Source organism: Homarus americanus, unplaced genomic scaffold (assembly GCF_018991925.1).
Source record: "Homarus americanus isolate GMGI-L3 unplaced genomic scaffold, GMGI_Hamer_2.0 scaffold367, whole genome shotgun sequence".
Taxonomy (NCBI): domain Eukaryota; kingdom Metazoa; phylum Arthropoda; class Malacostraca; order Decapoda; family Nephropidae; genus Homarus; species Homarus americanus.
Genome location: NW_024743709.1, coordinates 17,893,674 through 17,901,862, shown reverse-complemented (window position 1 = coordinate 17,901,862; position 8,189 = coordinate 17,893,674). Strand labels below are relative to the sequence as shown.

At 36.9% G+C, this 8,189-nt stretch overlaps 1 protein-coding gene across 1 annotated transcript in view; it reads left to right on the top strand.

The window, feature by feature from the left end:
* Positions 1-1,158: 1,158 nt before the first annotated feature.
* The window catches only part of LOC121877258 (spectrin beta chain-like), a 130,134-nt gene continuing 123,103 nt past the window's right edge, over positions 1,159-8,189 (top strand). Inside the window, exon 1 of the mRNA XM_042382912.1 lies at positions 1,159-1,302. The gene's annotated coding sequence lies outside the window, so the exon portion shown is untranslated. The remainder of the gene's footprint in view (positions 1,303-8,189) is intronic.

The window sequence follows — 8,189 nt, the reverse complement described above, 5'->3', positions numbered from 1 at the left end:
AATATTTCTCATTCTTGTTATTGACTAAATACAAAAGATAACAGTTTGGCGAAAAATTCGCTTTATGATATCCTTAAGATATCAGTATTTAGGTAGATGTTATTAATTTATAAAATCTTCATTGTTTCCAACCATTTGGTAACTGCCCCAGAGAAGATGCACACCGCGCTTGTTTAGTAACCCCACAACGCTTTACAAAATTAAGGGGTAACTATAACGGTTTAACACCAGGCGAAATCAAAATGCCTTTTTCTTTCCTCACTTACGGGTTAATGTAAGCAATGTTTGCTCACTACACCTTTTAAAAGGTACCGATAACGGCTTTCACATTGGTTAGCATTCTCTTGATCATGACAGTGAGGGACACAGAAGAAGCATTCTCACGGCATGACTCATACGCCACGCCCCCCACTTCTGTCCCGCATGCACGTTGTATGATCTCATCTAACTCTCATCTACTTTTTTCATAAAATTCAATGTGTATTTCCTGTAGTTGTGTTGCCTTTACCCAATTGAAGATTAAATATGCATCCATTTAGTCGTATAACACGTGCACGTATTCGAAGGCGTCAATGACATCATTCTCAAATGAGGAGATCTAACGCGGTGGTGCCACATCTACATCCATATGGCGGGAAGCGGCAACTTTTATCAGAAGCGGATACTACTATCAGTTATCGCACTGTGTTCTTAAATCCATTTTATCCTTTGTCTTACAGGATATTGATGTATTTATATATCTCTTGCTACTATGATACGAGACGTTGAGTGTTATATCTGATTCCCGCGTAATCTCTCATGTATGGAAATGATGCACACATCTTATGATATCTTGGTATTTTCATGGTACAGTATGACTATTTTAATGATGTTCTGAATATATTTCATTTCATTACAACAATTAATAGCTTTAAAACACAGGGTAGAAATGCAAACAAAATTGTCTGCTGCATTATTTTTGTAGAAGTGGCACCATTGCTAGGCGTGGAGGGATATCAATTTAAATGTTTCTGAATAAAATAGTTTGGGATAAAGTTAAGGCTTCTAATACCATCCATACATAATTCCTGGGTCAGATTCACCTAGCTGTAGGACTGTTATGTTTAGTTTATAATGTCCCATACAATTTTAGGAGGCACTAGTTTTTGTTCCGCGCTCCCACCCATCTCAGAGTGGAGTAGCTTTCCTCTGGTCAGTGTTGCGGTAGCGTTGTGGTGGGAATAGTGTGAAATATATGTAGTACACTTGTACACATTGTTGTCATTGGTCGATAATTCGGTTGGATTTATCCCGGGCCATAAGGTAAGGCATGGTTTTAGTTTCAATTTGATGTTAGTAATGTGTTTTAGCGGGTGGTACCGGTTAGTTGTAGGTGACACTCCCTCCCAGCTCTGCCAAGGTGGTCCTGCCCCCCCCCCCACCCTGCCAAACCCACCTCAGGGGAGACTCAGCCGTTATAATGTAGACTTTAAAATTCTGTCTAAAGCAGACTTATAAGGCCTATTAATGTGTTTTTATGTATATGAATATTCTTAGTAAATAAATGGATATAGTTTAGAAATGGTTCCGGTAGACATTGCGTTCTCGTCCTAGGCCGGTTTTTCGACAGGTAGTACTGCCAATATATATATATATATATATATATATATATATATATATATATATATATATATATATATATATATATATATATATATATATACCGTAAATGCATCTTTGCAATCTTGGGATTGTCGAAGGTCGTATACTGTACTCGTAGATTGGGGATGATTTGGTCTACTTTAGTAATGGATTAAGGCTTATCACTTAAGCTAATAATTCCTTCGAACTGTGGGTTTTATCGATATTTCGTTTTATAGTTAACAAGGGATATTTGTTATATTTTGATTTAATATTGGTGGCAGTAATCACATTAAAACCTTTTCAGCTATGGACCTGTTGTTAAGAGTATGTAAATGTTTCAGCGTTATGGATGTATTTAGATAGTTTTTGTATACAGGTACAGTATTACATGCGAGACTATACTGTATTGGTGTTAATTTCGTTATACATTACTTGTGTCGATTTTTAGGCTAAGCTGTATAATAATTATTCAGTAAAATTGCCACACTGGCTTACAATTGGATATATATATATATATATATATATATATATATATATATATATATATATATATATATATATATATATATATATATATATATATATATATATAGGCCGTGCATGTATACAGTTCCTTGTGTGCCTAGAAAGTATTTCCTTATATTCGTGCAGCATGATAACTTAGCGAGCTTGTAGTTATTATGTCCTCGTCTTAATGGTGCTGCTGGTGCATTAGTGAGTGCTAATTTAAATATACTAAGGTTTTGAATTTACTGTTGGAATATATATATTTTTGGTTACTTTTAATTTTCACTGTTGTAAAACTGTGTTGTGTCTGTTGGTTTCGAACCTAACCAATGAGCAGTGACCCATAATATTGTATTTTCTGTAAACTGTCAGATTAGATGGTGCTGTTTTTTGTGCTTCAATTACTAGGGTCTTTAAGCACCGTTCACTAAGTTTTTACACCGGACTTAATATATTTTTATGTTCACACTGGTTAGTATTAAAAATGCGCACATCATCTTGGATGGATTATTTTTCCTAGATTAAGCAGCATGTGATATTGGCAAACCAGTACAGCCAACCAAATCTTGCCCTATTCTGCTTAAATCCTATAAATTATTATTCTCGTTACTTGTATTTCTGAAGAATATCTCTTTAATCCCCATAAAATTCTGCAGATCTTTTATAAATGTCCTTTTCTACAAATTTTAGCCTATCGATATATCCTTATAATCTAATGACCTGTTTGCTTATCCTATCATTTGCCGATTGTTCTTTCTTTTCAACAGTCTCAACATGTGGAACGTATGTAACACCTATACTTTATTAAAGGCATGTAATTTAATAGTTTTTTTATTCGAAAAACTGTTAACCAAGTTTAGTTACGTCTTTAATGCCTCATGCTTGTTACGTCAAAACCGTCTTACCTGTTTACATTCTTTTAATACTGTACTGTGAGGGTCAGGATATTGAGAAAAGGGGAACACTGTCAGTTTCCCTCATTTAACTTATCCATTTCAAGGATTTTGTTGTAAATATTGATAACCCACTCTGCGTGAATATTACACTTACATAAGAAAATAAGGAGTCTGCAATAGTCCGGTTGGCCTGTGCATGGCAGCTCCTGTGAAGGATACATTTGTGAACATATTGTTCCTAATAATTATTATAAATTCCCTCCATATGTAATATCAGGAGTACAGTAGTTACGAAATCCATGAATACATTCTTAAGTTCATAATAACTGAGGCCAAAAGTAGACTACATTTTGTGAGTGGCCTGTAACCTATCAAACAGTTGTCATAGGCACTAACTGCCAGTCAAGTCGAATACCCACTGCCAAACCATTTGCGGAGATAACGGAAAATTTTCTAGATAATGAATTATTTTTCTCCAGAATTTAAAATCAAATCCAATTTCTCGAGGAATCAAAGGACTAATGTCTCCTTCGTATAATTATTAATGTGGAATTTATGTTTAGTATAAATAAAATAGTGTGAGAAAAGTTAGGTTTCATATCTTAAACATCATTATTTGTGCTTTTGTGGCAGCTATGGGTTTGGTTGTGGGTACATAAGAACATAAGAAAATAAGGAGTCTGCAATAGGCCGGTTGGCCTGTGCATGGCAGCTCCTGTCGAGAGTTACCACCACTCTCCATCATCCATGAATCTATCCAGCCTCCTTTTGAAACTTTCCAGCGTTCCAGCACTTACTACAGAGTTGCTAAGCTTGTTCCACTCGTCCACCACCCTTTTGTGAACCAGTTCCTTCCTATCTCCCTCCTAAACCTAAACTTGTCCAACTTAAATCCGTTGCTCCGAGTCCTATCCTGTTCGGATATTATAAGAACTTTATCTATATCCCCTTTATTGATTCCTTTCACCCACTTAAATACTTCTATCATATCTCCCCGCACTCTTCGTCTTTCTAGGGAATGCAAGTTAAATTTCTTTAACCTATCGTGATATGGAAGGTTTCTAAGTCCCGGAATCGTTTCGTCATTCTTCGCTGCACCGACTCTAGTGAATTGATATCCATTCTATAATAAGGGCACCAGAACTGAACCGCATAATCATCTCTGGTTTGCATGTCAGAGATATACACTGTAGTGTGTAATATTTATATTCTAGAGCCGATTTTCATGTTGCTCACGAAATTTGAATCCAATCTCAGTAGAGGATATTTATTTCATGACCAGTTAACATACCCCAAATTACTGTACAGGAAATATGTCACTAGAAACAAAAAATTCTTTTCAACAAGCTATCATTAAAAAAATATAAAACTAGAATGTAAATGTGTAGACTGCTATATTACTCGTAGCGCCATCGAATGAATATAAGTTGGCGAAAAAATGGTTTCTTGGCAGACAGCGAACGTATCTGAAATACCTCCCCCCCCGCCCACTCCTCTCGAATGTCACAAGCTTTCGATAAGATTAAATGCTAGGGCACATTTGAACTTGTGGCTACGATGATAAAATTAAAGTATTTCAAGGGGAGAATATCTATCATAGTTTGACGTAAGTTATCCTATTCATCTTTTGAAAACATACACTAAAAAAAGAAAGGATTGCGTTAGTCTTGGCGATCTGTGAGGGTTTGTGTCCACACCGTCCACAGAAATAGGCGTAATTAATTCCTGTAAATCTCTTTAAACCAGCCTAAAGATTATAATTATAAGGTGGTTTGGGGTGCAACAACTGTACATGAGCTCGACTTGGGGAAGTGAGTGACCGGGAAGTTGAGGAACCCGTTATGCAGGCTTCATATCCTCGTCTGCCATCTTCCCTCTCTCTACCTTGCGCCATCTCTTCTTAATTCAGGAGTGGGAGCTTGATTTTTAACTTCTTTTCAAAGAATATTTTATATTCCTGTCAGGGAACTAGAACTGTTGAAATTATAAAGGGACGGAATGCACATTTTTATTTTCTATTTACAGCGTCATTATTATAACCATGTCATGTGATATATACTGTATTTATAAGGGATACCAGTTTTGAGATGTATTTTTTGTGAACATCAATACCCATTTATCATACCGGTAATGTATATTGCTTTTCTACTTCTAACACTCAGCTTTTATGTGCATAATTCTTCCAGACTCATAAGAGTCTAGATCGTCTAGGAGATCTATTTATAACATTTTTACCACAATATAAAACAGGATGCATTACCGGAATAAAGTGGTTTATTTTCTACACTGAGAGGTTTGTTTTCGTGTAAGATAGCTTAGTAGGGTGGGTGTGGCGGGAATAGAGAGTTTCTGTATGTCGATATTTACTGTGTTGTGGGGAGGTGGTGGTGTTGCCAACCAGTCCCTCCGCCAAATCCTCTTGACTTGTTACATCTTCCTTGCGTAATCTCCACATTCCTGATTTCTCCTCAGTACTAGTAGCCACTTCTTCCCACATCTTTTCACACCGAAAATTACCTTAACAGTATTGAAAATGTTTCAACGCATGAATAAATCGGTTACATTTTGCTTGATTCTAATAATGATCAATTCCAGCGAGTGAGGATTTGAGGTTGACAAACTTGGTACAGTTTTGTGAAAGGGCTTTTAACCCTTTGGCAGGGGGAAGTTTTCTCTAAGAATAAAATCGTCTGGCGGTAGCAAGAATCAAATGATAAAGTGGGTAATCGCATCGAAACAGAAATGGCTACTATTTAAATAATTACCATTGGTACCGGTTATACCGTTACTATAAATTTCAGATGCTACTGTATGAAGTTGAAAGACAACAGTACATTATATGCTTCGTGGTACTGTACAGTATTAGCAATTCATTCTCCCAATTTATTGAACGGTAATAAGTCAAGAGTCAATGGTATTGTTTGTTCCTTCATATATTTTCAAATACACTAAAGTACAGAGAAACTGTTAGGTCATAAATAAATCAGCAAGTTTCAATGTAATTTCAGGTTTGATAAAGCACTTACCAGTACTGTAAGATGTTTTACGTATCTTCCTGTATTATTGCTTCATTGATCACTTTAATAGCTGCTTGAAGCCATATGTATGAATTTATGCTGTGGCCTACTGTGACTATCTTTACAAATTATTACAAGAAATTCATGAGTTTGTGCTAAATTTGTAAATATAAGGTGGAGTAGGGTAAGAGAGCGAGGCGGCGGCACATGGAGAGGCGTGGCTGGCCAGACGGCGAGACTTATCTAATTATAGCACAGGAGGGCGGGGTGTGAGTAAAGTGGGAGAGGAGATGGGGGTGTAAATAGGGGACGGGTTACTGCTACCCATTCCCTAATTCCTCTACAGTATTGGCAACAGACACCACCATCATCCTTCACCCTCCCCTTGCCAGGAAGACATCCAAGAAAATGGAAAAGCATTTTAAAGTGTCATTTAAAAATCGTAATGTTATTGAATTGTATTGAATGTGTGTTAAGACCACGAGTATTATTACATTAGCTCTCAGGGTTGGAAGATCAGGTTTAAAAAAACTTTTCGTTTTATTTTTTCTTAACTCATGGGCGGCTGAGGGTGTTCTTTCCACCCATTACTTTGACGCGGATCGATCAATTCGATGGCAAAGATATTGAGCAGTCTCGCAACCGCTCACACAAACTTGGTTTTAATTGTATTGGGGTAATTTGGGGTCCTCCTGTGATAAGAAAACGAACTGAATCAGCCATAAAAGTCTCTGTTAATATCGCATTTTTCATGTTAGATACATATTTTAGTCTTTATTAAGTTTCAAGTGAAGTATCAAAGAATTTTTATCCTGGAAATATAAAGATATGGGCAATATTTAACACAGACTTATGAACTGCAGTTCACGTGTGTTGATACTGCATTTGTCGGTTGACTGTTTCCACAATGAAAAAACTGTGATATGAAACTTTAAATGCGAAGACTCATGTAATGGATTTTATAAATATACAGGTGGATGGTAGTCTATTGGTTTATATGGAAACCCGGCAAATTTAATTTGAGTCATGGGTTAAACTCACAGCTTGAGAACAGTTCTGCGCCTCATGATTTAGAATGTGGTTTAATGTATTTTATTACCATCGTTACTTGTTTCCATAATTTTTATTCGACATCTTGTGTCTCATAACCAGTGAGTATAGTATTTGTTCTACCATAGTCACACTAACTGTTTCAAGAAGCTTTAAACGTGATCTCCAGATTTAGATTTAGAACGAAGTTAAACAAAGAGAGAATACAGATTGACACAATGTAGACGTGTAGGATGATAAACATTCAGATTCTAAAGCGTTTTCCTTTTTAATTGTAGTTCTTGGGGGGGGGGGGCACCTTCACTTGAGGAGGCTACAGATAGGCTACTCAGAAACTGGACAAGGTGTGACAAGTTGCTCAACAGCTGCAGTCAGTTTGTATTTTATTTTCTGGAATATAAACATTTTCCTGTAATAACCAACAGCTGGGTTGTTCACGGTGGCGAGTTGTCTGATCAGGTGACTCAAGGCAAGTAGGGTGCAAACTCCTTTTACACCTTGGTCTTTCCCACTTCTCCATTCCTTCTTTTTTTTCTATTTTATTACCCTTTTATAGCTAACTTTCTTTTACCTGTCTCTTTTCTATGGCTGTTTCCTAGTCCTATATCTTTAATTTGATCATCCATCTTTTTTTCAAATCAGTTTCTCTCGCGTTCCCTTCCAATAATTCATCATGGCTCTCTGCAATATTGCGCATTCCCTGCTTTCATTTTACCTTTGACCTCATCACTTTCCACTAAAGTTGCAGTGCGCTCGGCTTTGCTGGAGTTGTGTGGGCTGGCGTTGTGAGATGGGCCCCTTGGGATTGAATTATGGAGGAACACTGAAGTTTATAAACTTAAACTTGGAAAGCCTTGAATGTTAGTTGACTATGAGCATTCGTTCTTGTAACGGTCGCCCGGCCAAGTCACCCACCGAAGATCTATAGCCTAAGGTTTTACTTAATTGATTTTTGAACACTTGTAATTTAGTTTCAAGAGCCATGATGATTCTGCGCCAGTGGTAGTATTGTAACAGCCAGACACGCTTCCTGGCAGCTCCTGTGGTTTACCTGCAACTAACGTCATTGTTGTGGTTCAAGTAGCCTCAGGCGACG